The 18,525-nt window shown below is 42.2% G+C and overlaps 1 protein-coding gene across 5 annotated transcripts in view; it reads right to left on the bottom strand.

Moving 5' to 3' along the window:
- PIK3R5 (phosphoinositide-3-kinase regulatory subunit 5) overlaps nucleotides 1–18,525 on the bottom strand; it is a 70,700-nt gene that overhangs the window by 44,249 nt on the left and 7,926 nt on the right. The gene's annotated exons all lie outside the window — the stretch shown is intronic.

Here is an 18,525-nt window from a genome sequence, read left to right as displayed (position 1 = left end):
ACAATGAGATTATACTACACTAGAGTAGCTAAAATTTAAAAAGATGAACAATACCAAGCTGGCGAGGATATGGAGCAACTATACATTATTGGTGGAACTGCGCTTAAAATCAGTTTGAGAGTTTCATAAAGTTAGCAAATATCTTTTGACCCAGTAATTCCACATCTTCACCCAAAATAAATAAAAACACGTATCAACAAAAAGACTTGCGCAATGATGTTCATAGCATCTTTACTCACAATAGCCTCAATCTAGAAACAACCTGATCCATCAACTGGAGAATCAATAAATATATTTGGTATATTAATACAATATGTTACTGTTTAGCTATGCAATGAATAAAAAATAACAAACCACTAATACATGCAACAACATGGATGAATACCAAAAACATGTTACACGAATGAAGCAGGCAAAAACTAACCTGTGGAGATATAAATCACAATGGTAGTTGTCTCTAGGAAGTACAGGGAGAATTGACCAGGAATGAGCATGAAGGAACTTTATGGGATGATGGAAATATTCTATAACTTGATAGGAGTACAGGTTATATGGGTTTATATATATACCCATATATATATATATATATCCCATTACTTAGCAAACTGTAAAACTGGTGGATTTTGCTACATATAAACTATACCTCAATGAAAATGTTTTTTTTATAAAGAGTCATGCAATACTAAGTGTATAAAATGAATCTTTAAAGCTTTTCTGACCATTTACCTGTGTTCCACTTTCCTTTTACAAACACACACATTCTCCACCTCAATTTGGCCTCTTATCCTTCCAGTCCTTTTTAATGCATTTATATGCCTGCATACGTACCCACACACATGTTCATGGGATCACAGCGTAGACGTTGTTATACGCAGAGTCGTCTCCAAAAAAAGTGCATCTGATTGTCATCCCCCCTTGCCACTTAAAGCTTTCTAATGGTTTTCTAATGCCTTAGGACAAAGTTTGACCCCCTAACCCACTTTACATGACCCTGAGAAGTCTGGGCCCTTCCCCCTTGACCAGTCTCATGCCTTTACCTTTCCTCTCCAAAATGAACCTCTTCCTGCCTGAAACATTTCCACCATCTTCTGCTGCTTTGGATGAGGCTCCTAATATGCATTTTTTTTCGTCTTCCATTTACAAGGTCACTTTTTGAGGGAAGGCTTCCTGACTCCAGGTTGGGTTAGGTGCCCACCCCACCCTCTTTGCTTCCCCTTTACCTACTTTGTAACTGTTTCCTCTACTGGACTTTCAGCTTTGACAATAACCTGTCCACTATGCAAACAGTTCTAACCCCAGTGTCAAGCACAGGGCACTGCCGGATTCTCCCTGGACAGTTACATGAGTGTGCAAGTAAGTGTGCTATGCAAACCAAAAGCCCCACCCAAATATGTAGCCATGATGTTATGACCATACGAGCAATAGGGGAGATTCCTCAGGCCTCAAGGGGAAATCACGTCTGTTGTAACTTCCCAGTGAGTCAGCCCTTGGAGGTGTTGAACGAGTCATTTTTGGCCACCCACGGTGTGGGCAGGTTGACTGGGAGAACTGGCTTCCTCCTGTATTTCCTCTGCCAGAGGCCAAAGGAAGGGATACAGGTCAGAACTCATGCTTTCTAGGAGCTGTTCCTCAGGCCACAGTGTATGACTACAGGACAACGTATGGTGCTACTAATTTCTTTCTTTCTGTACATTGTCCTCTTCCTTCACTCTGTCCCTACACTTATAAGGCAACCACCTTGGGGAAGGTTGTGTCAGGAAAGTAGAAAACTCTGAGATCATAGATAATTCCCATCAGGGTGGATGGGGCTCAGAGCTGGATTTCAGTTGATGTAAGAAGATAAATAAATTTTTTTCTTTTTATTAACTTTAATTCTTAGAGCAGTTTTAGGTTTATAGAAAAACTGAACAGAAAGTAAAGTTCCCATACACTCCTTCTGCACCTCCCACCTGCCTCTCCCACTCACAGTTTCCCCTATTATTAAAATCTTCCATTAGTGTGGTATATTTGTTAGAATTGATGAGCTAATATTGCTGCAATAGTATTAATTAAAGCCCACAGTTTACATTAGGGTTGACTCTTTGCGCTGTACAGTTCTACAGGTTTTGTCAAAAACAAAACATCATGTATCCACCATTACAACATCACACAATACCTTCCCCTCTCTCCACCCACTGGCAACCATGGATCTTTTTACGGTCTCTATGATTTTGCCTTTTCCAGAATGTCACACAGCTGGCATTACACATTATGTCGACTTTTCAGACTAGATTTGTTCACTTTGTAACATGCATTTAAGGTTCATCCATGTCCTTTCATGGCTTAATAGCTCATTTCTTTCTATCACTAAATAATGTTCTATTCTATGGATGTACCATGGTTTGTTTACCCATTCGCCTACTGTAGGACATCTTGGTTGCTTCTAATTTTTGGCAATTATGAATAAAGCTGCTATAAACAGTCATGTGCAGGTTTTTGTGTGGAATAAAGTTTTCAATGCATTTGGGTAAACACTTAGAACCATGATTGCTGGATCATAGGGCAAGACTTCTTAGCTTTCTAAGAAACTGCCAAACTGTCTTCTGAAGCAGCTATGCCATTTTGCATGCCTACCAGCAATGAATCAGCATCCTCATCAGCATTTGTAGTTATCAGTGTTTTAGATTTTAGCCATTCTAATAAGTAAACTAAAATTTACCAGTGAAAACATCTGGTCCTGGTGCTTTCTGTTTTGGAAGGTTACTAATAATAGATTGCATTTCTTTAATAGATACAGATATAGCGGTATCTCATTGTCGTTTTAACTTCCAATCCCTAATGACATATGATGTTGAGTATCTCTTAATATGCTTATTTGCTATTTGTATATCTTCTGTGGTGAATGATTCAGATCTTTTGCCTACTTTTTAAAATCGGGCTACTTATTTTCTTATTGTTGAGTTTTAAAAATTCTTTGTATGTTTTGAATACAAGTCCTTTATAGATAAATATTTTGTAAATACTTTCTTCCAGTCTGTGGCTTCTCTTTTCATTCTTTTAATGGTGTTCTGCATGGAGCAGAAGTTTTTAATTTTAACAAAACTTAGCTCATTAAAATTTTCTTTCATTGGTTATGCTTTTGGTGTTATACCTAAGATCTCCAAAGCCATCCAGGTTTTCTCCTGTCATCTTCCAGAAGTTTTATAGTTTTGCATTTTACCTTTAGGTTTATGATCTATTTTGAGTTTATTTTTGTGAAAGGTTTAAGGTTAGTGTATCAATTCACTTTTTGCTATCGATACCAGTTGTTCCAGCATTGTTTGTTTAAAACAAAACAAAACAAAACTATCCTGTCTCCATTGAATTGCCTTTGTTACTTTGTCAAAGATCAGTTGCTTATATTTGTGTAGGTCTATTTCTAGGCTCTCTATTCTGTCCCATTGATTTATTTGCCTATTCTATCACTTACACCACACTGTTTGTATTACTGTAACTTTATAGTAAGACTTACAGTCAGGTAATAGCCTTTCTCTAACTTTATTCTTTTACTTCAAGATTGTTTTGGCTATTCTTGGTCTTTTGCCTTTCCATGTAAACTTTAGAATCAGTTTGTTGACATAGACAAAGTAATTTTCTGGGATTCTGAGAGGAATGGCATTGAATCTGTTATAGATCCAGCTGGGAAGAACTGGCATGGTAACAATACTGAGTCTGCCTCTCCATGACTATGGAATATCTTTGCATTTATTTAGATCTTCTTTGACTTTGTTCGTCAGAGTTTTGAAGTAGTCTTCATATATGTCTTGCACATATTTTGTTAGATTTACACTTAAGTATTTAACTTTTTTGGTACTAATGTAAATGATGTATTTTTTTTTTTAATTTCAAATGCCAATAGCTCATTCCTGTCATATTTGAAAACAATAGATTTCTTTATATAAATCTCGTACCTTTCAACCTTCCCATTATTGCTTATTAGTTCCAGGAGTTTTTTCTGTCAATTCTTTGGGATTTTCTACATAGACAACCATATCACCTATAAACAAAAGTAGTTTCATTTCTTTCTTCCCAATCCTTTTATTTCCTTTTCTTGTCTTATTGCATTAGCTATGGCTTCTAGTACAATGTTGAATAAGAGGAATGAAAGGGGACATCTTTACCTTGTTCCTATCTTAGGGAGAAAGCATCTAGTTTCTCATCATATGTATGATGTTGGTTGTAGGATTTTTGTAGATATTCTTTAACTAGTTTTTTAAACTAGTTTCCCCTCTATTCCTAGCTTGCTGAGAGATTTTATGATGAATCATGTTGGATTCTGTCAAATACTTTTTCTGTATCAATTGATGATCATATGATTTTTCTTCTTTATCCTGTTGATGTAATGGATTAGACTAATTGACTTTAAAATGTTGAAGCAGACTGCATACCAGGAATAAATCTCCCTTAGTCGTGGCATATAATTATTTTTATACATTATTGGATTGAATTTGTTAAACTTCTGTTGAGGATTTTTACATCTATGTTCATGAAAGATATTGGTTTGTAGTCTTCCTTTCTCACAATATCTTTGGTGATTTTGGTATTAGAGTAACACAGACCTCATTGAATGTTTTAGGAAGTGTTCTCCTGCTTCTATTTTCTGGAATATATTGTAGAGAATTGGCATCATATGTTCCTTAAATGTTTGGTCAAATGCACCAGTGAAAATATCTGATGCTAGTGCTTTCTGTTTTGAAAAGTTACTAATAATTGATTAAATTTCTTTAATAGATTCATGTATATCATGCGAGCTTTGATAAATTGTGTCTTTCAAGTAATTGGTCCATTCCACCTAAGTTACAAAATTTGTGGGCATAGATTTGCTTTCAATATTTTTTGTTACGTCCATGGAATTGATAGTGGTTTTTAACTTTTTAAATTTATATATAATTCTATAATATAAATTTCACCACTTTAAAGTATGTGCTCCAGGAATTTTTATCATATTCACTATGCTGTGCAACAATCACCATGACTTAAATCTAGAACATTTCCATCACCCCCCAATTACCAGTCACTCCCCATCCTCCCCCTCCTTACCATGCAGCAACCACTAATCTATGCTCTGTTCCTATAAATTTCCTTATTCTGAACATTTCATATAAGATGAAATTCTAAAATATGTGGTCTTTGGCATCTTTTTTTCCCCTTAGCATGTTATCTAGGTTCACCCATGTTGTAGCATGTAACAGTACTTTTATGACTGAATAATATTTCATTGTACGGAAATACCATGGCTCTTTCTTATAGATTCATATCGGATACCTGGGGGCTACCAGCCCAGAGCCAAAGAAAGGGATAAGAGATGTCGTCCCAGTAGTTTTCCCTTCTGTGTGAGGGACAGTAAGTAATTAACTTGGCCTTGAGTTTCCTCTTTTAATAAAAAACAGTTCTGCTGGAGTATTGCGGGCTTAAGTAAACTGCTGCCACGGCTGTAAGCTACTACCCATGATGAAGTTCCCACTTCTTGACAGGCACCGGACCACACAGGTACTTGCATATGGAATGATCCTTCAGAGTAGACTTTTTATCCCCATTTACACATAAGGAAACTGTGGCTCTGAGAGCTCAAATCACTTTTTTCAGGGTCTGCAGCAAGGATGTCAACTCAGATCTGCCTAACACCAAAGCCCTCCTTAGCTGTCAGGTAACACCTAGAATTTTTTATCTAATTGCTCTAGTAGCAGGAATTCCTAACTTTTTTTTGCTCTAGACATTTGGCAATCTGGAGAAGTTTTTAGACCCCTCTCCAGGATAACATTCAGTTTTAAATGCATGAAATAAAATACATCAGACTGCAGAGGAAGTAAATTACACTGATATATAATTATCCATTTTTTTAATAATCAGATTTGTGAAATGTTAATATATGCACTTTTCATTAACATATTAAATAAAATCCAGCAGTGGGTGTAATTACTACTATCACTTTGAGGTAGTAAAAAACATAAATGACAGTTGTGGTACCTGCACAACTACAAAGTGATATGAAAACATCTGGATAACAAAACATCTGGACCAAGTCACAGGTGCTAGTAATATGACTATGGTTTGTTGCCTACATTCATGATGGAAGGAAACACTGAAGTTCATTTAGAGGTGAATGCAAATAAAGATGTCATGTTTCCCATCCGAGCCCACGAATCCCTGGTAAGTGTCTCTGCCATCCAAAGAAATGGGAACATAAGCAGAAAGAGGAGGAAAATCTCACCCCTCACAGGGCCTTTTGGTACCTTCAGATGTCTACTATATTCAGGAGTCCTGGAGTGAGGAGGGGTCACCTTCCTGCCCACTCTCCCTCCCTAATCCAGAATTCCTCAAGTCCACTTCTTTTATGGGACGCTCCCTAAATGTATTTTAGTTTCTCAAGCTGGTCCCCAACTCAGTCTTAGTCTTACACATCTTCTCTCTCTCTAGACAGTTAAATATCTTTTAAAACAATCCCCTGTGAGGTTTGGGGAGTTTCTCATCTCTCATATCAGACTTCTCAAATGACTTCAGAAGGGCAGCCCCTAAAGCGGTTCCCCTGGGAGAGGGGGAGGCCCCAGCTGAAGGTGTGGTGCAGAGGCACTGAATGAAGGCCCAGGGCACAGCCCAGCAAGGGGGTGCGGGTGAGGGCTGGGGGGACAGCAGCTCCTTGTGCAGAGAGCCACTGGCCTTCTTGCCTTGTGGGAGCTGGCTTGGGGAGAACAATAGGTTAAGCCACGAAACCTCTCTGTATCTATTTCTTTGCCCATAAAATGGGAGACAGGCCTCTCCACATTGGCACATTATAGGGTGGGGAATGGACAGCAAGAAGGCTTGATTGACTACACGCTCAGACCAACCACTGGATATGTTCACAGTTCACCTCCAACACGATGAGAACCAGGAAAGACTCTCCAAGGAGCATCAAGAAGCAGCAGTGCTTTCTGCACTTTACCGAAGACCCAAGGCACAAAATAAACACAGTTCCCACCCCACCCCCTGCCCCACCTGGCGCATTTCTGAGACAGCTAGGGAATGGATGGTCTGGGGCAGGGCCAGAGCTTAGCTCAGATTTCCTCACCCACTTCCCATTCCTCTTCTCTAATCAAGGCATCCAATTTGAGGCCCTTAGAGAGTCTTCCTCCTCCCTCAACCTCAGTGTCTCCATAGACGAAGTGACTTCTGAAGGCCCCTCCAGCTCCAGTCTGACCTAAGAGGGATGAAGGATTTCCCTTCCCAGCCATATCACCCCCAGGACAGCTGCCCCAGCTGCAGCAAGTCCTGGTGCTTGAAGACCACTCTGCTTCCTGTCTAACCACTGTGATAAAGGTGTAGGGTGCACGGGGTGGGGGGAGAATGACAGGTGCAGGGAAGCCCAACTCCACAGAAGCACATGCCCCAAGTTACATATGTCACCAAGATATGACACCTGTTTCCATGGTTCCCCAGACCTGCCTCCTCAACACAGCAGTGATTGGGGTGGGGAGAGAAGGTGACAGAGGCAAGAGGAACAGAGACAACAGAGGATGCATGGGAGGGGGTAGATTGATAAGGAGGAGGCTTGAAGGGCAGGGCAGAGCAGAAATACCCAAAAAATGTCCTGAGGCTGAGACAGATGAAAGGGGTTCAAAAACAAAAACAAAAAAGTCAAAATGTACACCGGCAGCCCCAATGTTTCCTGTTTTTCTAACAAATCACCAATGATTTCCAAGAAAAGCAAGTCGTGCTCTGCTCAGCCCTGGGCACAGCCGCAGAATTTGCACATCTGGCCTGTGCTTCGAGAGCACACGGCAGGACCGGGCACAGGATGTGGCGGAGTCTCCGAAAGGTCTGCAGCTTGAAGAGGCGCAGGGGCACGGGCCAGTAACGCTTGGGGAGCCACTGCTTGCCTGCTCCATCAGTATCCTCAGGACCCCCGGGAAAGCAAGAAGATTCCCTGGTGCTTAGATGACCCTTTTGAAGATTCACAAGAATGAGCTTCCCCAGGCTCATCTGAATTCTCTGAGAATTTCCAGCCAGCAAGGTTTGGGGGTTCCAGGGAGGCCCAGTGGTGCCAGATGTCCTGAATGCCTGGGATTAGACAGCCCAGGAAGGACAAGACACCCTGCCCCTCCTCACAAGTGGGCCCCTGACCACCATCCCTCCCCACCCCATCTCAGCTTCTCTCCCTCTTGCTGCTAGGGTCTCACAGGGTCCTGGGCTCTTTCAATAGCCCCTGGAGAAATTGGTAGACCCCAGAGCTGGGACTGAAGATTGTTAAGTCTCCTCAGCCCAGGACCCCCACCCCTTCTCACTTCAGCCACCTGCTCCTCTCACAGCCTCCCCAAGAACCACACCCTGCCTCTGCTCACCCAGCCCCTTCCAGGAATACACAGCTGCCCCCAGAAGAGCCCATCTCTGTTTCCAGCTCCACCCCACCCTGCGCCTTCTTCCCTCTTTCATTGGTAACCAGAGCCTCCTTCTCAGAAATGCCGCTCCCCAGTCCTGCTGCCTCACCAATGCCTTCCCTGCCCACTCTTCCTGACAGAGAGCCAGGGGCTTGTCCACCTAGAAAACTGAGCTGTTGAGCTATATTATCTTACCCATTCAGGCTGGGGGAATTTGGGCCTATAGAGACCCAGCCTGCTGAGGCCCCACTGAGCCTCATCAGCACACACCCTCCCTGGAGGCAAGGTCAGGAGGCAGGCTGTAGATAGGAGTCATAGATGGACTAAAGGGAGACAGAGAGCTCAGCCTCTACCTGCCTGTAGCCTTATTCCTGTTTGGCTGTTACTCCAGTGGGCAGACCATATCCTCAGATCAATAACATACACACACACACACACACACACACACACACACACACACACACACATTGTGCTGAACCACTTGAAAGTAAGTTGCAAGTTGCAGGTATTATGACCAAAAAAATAGACTGAATCATATTAAACAGGAGCACATATTAGCAAATTCGTATGGTTCGTTCTAATATTTTAGCATGCGTCCCTTAAGAACAAGGACATTCTCCACCCTGAGACCATTATTAATTACACTTAGTAAAAGAATAACAATTACACTCTGTCATCTGCTATGCCCCAGGGGTGTACGTACTCTTACAGAGCACCTGCTCTGTGCCTGACTGCCTGCCTTCTCCACGCCTAGGGGACCTCATCCATATAGGGGAAAAGCAGTGGGAGGAAGGAGGCCACTGGTCCCAGAAACCATCTTACACTGAGAGTTTACACTGGACAGGGTGCAAAGTAGACATCTGAAAATCCCCACAGCCCAGCAACAATACAAAATGAGAAATTCTCTCCAGGGAAATAAAAGGTACATTATGAGATTCCATTTCCCAAAGATGGTCACATTTCCCATACCACAACCTCTTCTACAGTGCAGCCTTGCTACTTTCCCATAAAGAGGTAGAATAGAATTCCCCTCCCCATAAACCTGGCTAGGCTTGTAACTGCTTCAACCAATAGATTACAATAGAGGTGACACTGTGCGGCTTTCCCAGCTAGGTCATTAAGGTGATGAAGCTACTGTCTCATTTGCTAACACTTTTACTTGGAGCTCTGAGTTGTCCTGTAAGTAATCTGACCATCCATCTGAATGTTGTCATGATGCGAGGAAGCCCAAGCCGCATGGAGAGGTCCGTGTAGGCACTCTGACTACAGTTCTAGTCCCCAGCTGTACAAGCCTTCCCAGACAATGCTGAACACAGACAAGCTTGCTCCGTGGCTGACAACCCACCTTCCCCATGCCTCGAGGACCTCATCCATACAGGTGGCAAGCAGTGGGAGAAAGGAGGCTGCTGGACCCAGCAACCACCTTACCTTGAGAGTTTACACTGAACAGGGTGCAAAGCAGACACTGTTCCCTGCCCAAATGCCCACAGAATCCATGAGCATACTAAAATAACTACAGTCTTCTACCACTGTTTTGGATAATTTGTTACATAGCAATAGTATCCGGAACATATGTACTTGGTGTAGGCCTCACACCTTGACAGACACCAGGCCACAGGGCCAGGAGCCACCGACCATGTGTTCAGAGAGAAAGCTGCTCAGAAATGGGTGTCAGGAAGCTCATATAATCACAGCAATTCCGAGGTGAAAGGGCCTTTAGAGGTTTTCCAACCTAAATTCATTGACTCAAAGTTTTCTTATTGAGTGAATATGACCACAAGATAATTTGCTGGATGCTGTGGTAGATCCAAAGATGACTAATACACTATCTTTCATTTCAGATATTGAGCTCCACTGGTGCCAACATGGAAGTTGCCACTTTCTAAGGACTAGAATGACCACAGCAACACGCCAGGCACGCTCCTGCCTCAGGATCTTTGCACTCGCTCTTCTGTCTGCCTGCAGCGCTCTTCTCCCAGATGTCCACGGGGCTTGTTGCTTCACCTCTTTCCAGTCTTCATGTTATGTTCTCAACAAGGCCTTCTGGCAAACCCCACCTCTGGTACATCGTGCTTTATTTCTCTATCCCTCTGACAGCAACTGACACACGAAATATTGTTTCTTATTATTTATCATGTTTATTATCTGTCTCTCTTCTCCAGCCCCATCAAATTGTAAACTCCATGAGGGCTTAGAAGAGTTCCTGGTACATATTTGCTGGATGGATGAATGAATGAATGAATGAATAAGTATCTGATACAGAGGTTTGAAGGAAGATAGAGGAGAGAAGCACGTGGGATCATACACAGAGAGCTTCACTGAAATAGGGATGTCGCTTTTCTCATATGAATCATAAAACTGACCCATGGCAAAGCCTAGGGATGCAGCATTTCACCTGGACAGTAGCTGGAAGTCTCATTATTTTAAAACAAGGCTGTCTGATAAACACTCGCTCCTCTGATCATCTCATGTGTTGGAAGGTTTAGGAAGCAATGAGGAAAACTATTTCATTTTTTTGTCTTTGATTCTGACCAAGAATAACTAAAAGTCTGTAAAACAGGATGAGGGGAAGATAAGGAGAAAATGACCACATCACGCCAAAGTTTGGACTAATCATGGGAGAAAATGCTAGACACAGTAAGACATATAACTGAGATTTTAAGAAAGCAGATTTCTAAGAGGCCAGGAATCAGAAAGGATGGCTTAAAAGGAAAAAGAAGACTCTGAAAATTAAATTCTAAAGGCACAGTCACAGAGTTTCATGAGAATGCAGAGGGTTAGCATGACTTCCTGGGGCATGTACAGAGGATAGGAGTGAAGTTCCAAATAAAAATGGACATGAAAGAGCGAGAGTGAGCAGGTCACAAAAGGAAGGCTTGAGAAGAACACTGAAGACATAAAGAAGGGTCCATAGAGTTATTTTCAGAGCCTAAACTTGGAGAGATTTGGCTAACTACTCAAGACAGGTGGGGCAGTAGTCACAGATGCCCAAGAGAGAACGGAACTGCTCCTATGCTATTTCCTCCATCTTTTTCCTCCAGGAGGATGATTACCCTACTAGAAAGTATGGATCAAAGATAGTTTATTGAGTCAAAAGCAGATGTGCATGGAGGGTCTATTATTTGAGGGACTTTATTGGCGGGGGCGGGGGGAGGTCCAGAAATCTCAAGGAGCTCATGGCTAGAGGGAAAGATGGGCTCCTGAGAGGAGTATTAGGAACCACAGTAAATACAAAAAAGACAGACAACCAGATAGAAAAATGGGCAAAAGGCTTGAATAGACTGTTTACAAAAGAAGATATCCAAATGGCCAATAAACATAAAAAGGTGCTCAATTTCATTAGTCATTACGTAAATGCAAATTCAAACCATGATGTGATATACACCCACCAGAATGGCTCAAATGAAAAAGAGGAAAACACTGTTTGTGAGGATGTGAAGCCCTCACAGCTGCAGGTGGGAGTGTAATCTAGTATAGCCAATTTCCAAATGGAAAACAATTTAGCAGTACCCACTAAAACTGCGTACCCCATGATACAGCAATTCCACTCCTAGGAATGTACTCCTAGGACATGAACTCAAAAGACATGTGCCAGAAATTTCACAGCAGCATCATTCAAAATAACCTTCAAACCAGACACTACCCAATGGGTAAGGCATTCCAGTGGAGGTTAATATGGGACAGGTGCAATAGAAACTTGGAGGAAGGAGGAAATCAATTAGCAAAGCTTCTCCAAGAGGATCACTCCTGAGATAACTTTTTGGGAAGGAGAAGTTGCCCCAGGATTCAGGCATGGTGGTGGGGAAATGGACAGAGGCAAGAGGCATGAGCCAGCATGGTTCCTTGAGGAAACAGCCAGGTGTTCAGCCCCAGTGCAGGATAAAGTATGACATGGGGCACAGCTGGAGATTAAGCTGCACGGGCTGGGGTGGCAGATTGCACATGGCTTTATATGCCAAGCAAAGTGCTTAAGGGTTTACTCAAGGACCATGTGGAGCTATTGCCAAAAGTTCGACTGGTGAATGATGCATCAGCTTGGGGATTTAGAAGTCAACAACAGCAAGGGGATGAGAGGGAGGCTGAGAGAGAAGGTCGAACAGAGAGGGCCCTGAAGTCAAACAGGGAGTTCGCTGCTGAAGACAATTTGAGGGTTGCAGATGAGGATAAATGCATCTCAGAGTCATAAAGAAACTTGAGGTTGTGAAAGGGAACTGCTACTGATAATCTCTGAAGAATCAGAGAAAATGAAAGACGTACACGAGAGACAGAGAGTGAGATAGAGAAAAATGGAGACCGACACTAGAAAAGGCTGTCCCAATTTCAGAGAACACGAAAAAGTAAAATCTTGGGAACTACAGTCTCTGAGCCCACCAGCCCCCTGGCAACATTCTCTACACATAGTAAGAAACAGTTCGTGAACACTCAGCAAGGGATCTAGGGACCACCAGAGGCAAGAATGGATTCACTAACTGAACAGGTAATACACAAAAATGCCACAAAAAGAGCATACCTGAAATTTAGGAAACCTTACTCTAGTCTCATGATCATGCAGAAAAATGTGAGCAGAATGGTAACACAGACAGATGGATTCACTACTGGCTTAATGACCCCACCCAGAGCGTGTCGAGGGTCTTGATCTGTGGGGACATCTCTCCTAAAATGCCAGAGAACTCTGTTTTTGAATCTTTTAATTTAAAAAATTGTGGCAAAATATAAACAACATAAGTTTCCCATTTTAAATGTACAATTCTGTGGCATTAAGGACATTTGCACTGTTATACAACCATCACCACCATTACCTCCAGAACTCTTTCATCTTCCCAAACTGAAACTTGGTACCCATTAAACATTAACTCCCCATTCTCCCTCCTCCCAGCCCACTGTAACCACCATTCTACTTTCTGCCTCTATGAGTTTGACTCATAAGTACCTAATATAAGTGGAATCATACAGTATTTGTCCTTTTGTGTCTAACTTATTTCACTAAGCATAACATCTTTAAGTTTCTTCCATGTTGTAGTATGTGTTGGAATTTCCTTCCTTTTTAAGGGTAATTAATATTATTCCCTTGTATGTATACACCACATTTTGTTTACAGATTCATCCATAGATAGATATTTTGGGTTGATTCCATCTTTTGGTATAGCATGCCATTTTTTTTATGAATAGTTTTCAATAGAACTTAGAAGGCATGCTTATTGCACAACAGAAGAGATGAAAAAAATCTTTATATATATATATATATATTTTCCTTCTGAATTAATTCTCCCTTCTTCTATAGTAATATTTTTAGAAATTTTAGATTACATTTCTCAGATTCTCTTATCGCTAAATGTGGCCATATGACTCCATTCTAGCCAATGAAATATGAGTAAACACTGACAGTTACAATTTCCAAAGGCTTTTAAATGGAAGAGGCATACCTTCCTCTTCGTCTTTCCTCCTCCTGCTAGCTGGAATTCATATGTAATTGTAATTGCTAGAGCAGCCAGCATGGGCCATGATATAAAAACTACATATTGAGGAAGGAGGAGCAACAAGAAAGAAGCAGCATAGGTTCCAAACTTATGACGATGTCATCACTTATTCATTTATTCTCAGACTGTTACATGAGGAAGAAATTAACCTCTATCCTGTTTAAGCTGCTATTATTTTGAGTCTCTCTGCTATAACAGACATACCAATATACTAATTTTTCAGTCAACATTGAGTTAATCTATGAAGCAAAATTATGTTTTTGTTTGTCTGCTACTGTGTCATTTAGATACAGCTAGTGGGATTTTCCCCAGATTTGTGGAGTATGTTTTATGGTCTGACCTTAAATAGAGGCCACATGGTGTACCCAAAATTCCCTTGTAAGGGGACAGCTCATAAAGGCTGAAGTCACCCTCCAGAGAAGTAACATATACTTTCTATATGGCATACCCACCTCTGTGTATCCCACTCTGGGGCAGCAACAGCAGAGATAAGTCATTTAAAGGCATTCTTTGGAGCAAACTGAGTTGGCCAGTTAGTGAAGCAATTCAAGTTGAGAGAGTACTGTTTTGGTAAAAGGATTGGAGATTATCTCTTAGTGGTTAATAAGAAGGCACCGTGAAAATAAAGTATGGGCATTACCAAACTTTTCCTTCTTAAACAAGACTAAATAGTTTAAAGAAAATAATGTTCCCAAATTATGGAGACAATAAAAAGATCAAGCATTGCCAGGGGCAGAGGGAGAGGGAGACATGAATAGGCAGAGCACAGAGAAATTTTAGGGTAGTGAAGATACTCTATGGTATTATAATGGATATTTGTCATTATACATTTATCTAAACCCATAGAATGTACACCACCAAGAATAAACCCTACGGTAAACTAAGGACTTTGGGTGATTATGATGTGTCAATGTAGGTTCATCTTTGGTTAAAAAAAAAAAACAAAACATGTCATTCTGATGAGTGATGTTGATAATGGAGAAGGCTATGCATATTCGGTGTCCAAAGTTATATGGGAAATCTCCTCTCAGTTTTGTTGTAAACCTAAAATTGCTCTAAAAACTTAAGTCTTTATAAAAAATAATGATGATGTTCCCACCTCCACATACTGAGCAGATCTTAGGAATAACAAAACTAACAAGAAGTAATCCTTCACCTTTAAAAATGTTGGATGGAACAGAACTCTCTGAGGAGACTGAGCTCTGGACCCAAGGTGAAACTGAGCTGAGGCTACAACCTTCAATATATTCTTGATGAAAACCCAGTAGAGTTGAGCCATGGCCCAAGAAGGGGCATTCTCAGTCAGATACAACCATCTCAGAGAAGAATGCTGGACCATAATTGCCTTGTGCCAGAGATGGGAGAATGCAATGTCCTTTGCATCCAGTATATGGTCCCACATTGAGGGCTTACTCCTATCAACTCTCACAGTCTCCATCGCCTTGTTTTTCTAGCTGATTCAGACATCTTCTATGACAACCTCCTCTCCTGATCCCCAAACAGCTCACATGCCTTGGACCTGAGCTCCTTAGCCTCACTAGTTCAGAAATGTGTTGTCTTGATTCCACACAAAGTTCGTCCATGTTCAACCTTTCATCACCCTCCTCAACGCCACCCCTCAGGCCAACCTCTATCTCTCTCATGTAGGAGATTTTTATTATCAGTTTCTTTAAAAGGCCATGACCTTCTCCTTTTTCTTCTTTTGCACTTTATGGGAAACCTCCCTACACAAAACAGTATTATCACACCATGACCCACAGGCTAACATTCTGATGTCACAGGAGTCCTTTGCACCTCTGCCCTGCAACTGGGTAGCTCTTGTTCTTCATTCTTCCTCTAACGAGTTCAGAAAAAGAATTAACCACAGAAAACAATCTCTGGTCATTAAAATTCAGGCGGTAAGGGTAAGCACCATCTTTGGATCACCTACTCTTGGACTTCGCACTCACCAGAGAGGGAATACGGAATATTCCTCTCCCCAAGGCCAAGAGAGCCTGAAGCACTTTGTCAGATCTTTTCAGCTGCTCATATTAGGGACAGAGATATTAAGGGTCCCTGGGAAACAAGCTTGTGTTCTTGTGGGTGCCATAGCGGTGGTTCCAGGCTGATGGGTGGGTGCCCCAGGGCTGCCAAGGCCCTTTGAGGAAATAGGAGGCCAGTCTTTGCCTCCTTAGCTCATTTCCCAGGTGGGTATGAAAAAGGTATAACTCTCCATCTTGGATGAACTCTGAATTGGAATGAGAGGTTTCTGTCCCCAGGGAAGTCCTTTCCACCACTCTCTCCCTACCCTAGATAGTCCTCTTTCCTCTCCCCTTCAAAACAAAACAAAACAAAACAAAAAGAAACAAAACAAAACAAAACACTATCTTTTTTCCCATGCCCCCTGCTTGGGAAAAATAGAAGAGAGAGTCTTTTTTTGCTCTAAATACTTCTACATTAGACACATAGGGCCACATTAGTGAACAATGGTTTAAAAGCTGTAAAGGGCAATATGCAAATTGATAATAATTATTAGTAATACTTTATTTTCTGTCAATTTAAAAACTTGAGTTCTACATTTTCCTTGACCTCCCTCCAGGGTCAGTATAGGCAGGCACCCCCCTGGGGATCTTTGCAGAATCCCCGGAAATCCTCTAAGCATTTCTTTGACCCACTCCCCCTGAAAACAGAGCTCCTGATTGCCCCACAGCAGGCTGGGCAGGCGGGACAGGAAGCCCCTCTGCCTTGTAAACACTATGTTGCAAACAGATACTTCCCCAGGCTCCTGTAAAGCAGAGGTCACCAGTCTGGGAGTGGCTTATTTGGGGACGGTTCCCCAGGTCTTAGCCCTGTCAGACTTAGAGAACTGCTCATCATAAATCTAACTAACCTGGAGAATGGGAAGAGGATTCCCAAGGAATAAAGGCTCGTGGGGTCTAAAGCACTCCAGAGGAGGATGTTTGCCTTGTTGTGTATTGAAGGGCAAAGACACATGGTTCTGCCCCTTCAAATGCCCATAGAAGGCCAATGAGGTGCCTGCAAGGTGCAATCCCTGAGAGTGAGGATGACTGAACCCCGGAAAGATCTCAGACGGAGGAGGGTAGCCCAAAAATCCAAAGTTGAGGGCCAGGCCTCTTCTGTGCTGGCTGCTCAACTAGGCAATTTTTCATTCAGCAAACACCGACGGAGCACCCAACACTGGCTCTGCTAGGCACTGGGGAGTCAGTGCTGGACAAAACGGCAGGGAAGTTATCCTCATCAGGAATGGGATGGAAGAGGAAAGAGCACATGTTAAGTCTTGGGGAAACTGAGTCAGGCAGTCTGGCTGGGGGAAGAGGGTGAAGATTCATGGAGATGACTCAAAGAGTGGGACTTGGCTTTGACACTTGAACAGAAGACCAAGGTTCTGGACTTTCCCTATGAGGTGCATCAGCATTGAAGGCTATTGAACATGGTGATGAAGGAGTTTTCATAAGAAGAATCTCCTGCCAAAGCTAGGAAGAAACCGTGGCCAGAAGGCCCATGAGCAGGCATACAATGACGAAGGCCGAATTAGGTGGCAGAATGAAGAATGGGGAAGTGAGAGAAGCAAGAACCCTGAGGAAAGAAGCACCATCAAAGCTAATGGAGGAGACTAGACTTTGGGTGGTGAGTACACAATGCAATATACAGATGCTGTATAATAGAATTGTACACTTGAAACTTATATAATTTTATTAACCAATGTCACTCCAATGAATTTAGTTTTTAAAAAACTGGCTGGATAGGAGAATAGGAAGGTGAAGGGCAGACTCAGAGATGACACCAAGGTTTCACGACGGGAGTCTGGTTTCAATAGAGACAAAATGGGGAAGTCTGCAGAGGAAGCCTGCTTTGTGGAGGAAGAGTTGGGCTCTGGACATGTACTGAAGACAAAATAGTGAAAATAACCAGCACGGACTTGGAGACAAGGGTTTGGGTGAGGGAGACAAGCGTATTTAGTATGGCAAGAACAGGAGTCTGCAGAGGAACAGTAGGAGGTGTAAGTAGGGAGAAAAAAGGCTCCAGGTGAAAGTGTTAGGCATCAAATGCTACAGAAACTTCAAAAAGAGATGCAGGTTGGGAGAAGGCCCTTAGAATTTGCCATTACAAAGCCACCAATGACCTTAGATGGAGCCATCTAAAAGAGAAGCATGGGCAGAAGACAGCATAGCCCTACTATGGTCTGAAGAAGGATTTATAGTCACTGGTCATCCTGACATAAAATGGGCACCTTGAGGGAAGGAGTAAGTCCCCTCTCTGCTCAGCCCACCAAACCAACTGCTACAAATCTAATGCTGAAGAGTAGACTTTGAAAACTCATAAGATGTCAGAAAAGTAGAGTCCATTTGACCCAGGAGGGAACAGACTCAGAGAGATGAGGAGGTAAGCAGGGGACAGTTAGGACTAGAGATCATATCTCCTATTCCCCTCATGTAGTCTGAACATCACAACACAGCCCCCTATGTTTTCTTAAGCACAATAATAGGCCAAGGAAAGCTCTGAGCTTTTAGGTTTCTCAGAATGAAACTCCCAAGATGTCAGTACAGAAGTGAATGCAAAATGCAAAGGTCTATGAAACGTTGGCTTGAAAACCCCAAGAACAAGAGGCCATTAATTCCCAGCTCAACCTGCAGGTTGGGTAGGTTGACCCTGAGAGTTTATCTGGGTCAGCCACA

The sequence above is a fragment of the Rousettus aegyptiacus genome, unplaced genomic scaffold (assembly GCF_014176215.1).
Source record: "Rousettus aegyptiacus isolate mRouAeg1 unplaced genomic scaffold, mRouAeg1.p scaffold_m13_p_6, whole genome shotgun sequence".
Lineage (NCBI taxonomy): Eukaryota > Metazoa > Chordata > Mammalia > Chiroptera > Pteropodidae > Rousettus > Rousettus aegyptiacus.
This window is presented reverse-complemented; position numbering and strand designations above follow the sequence as displayed.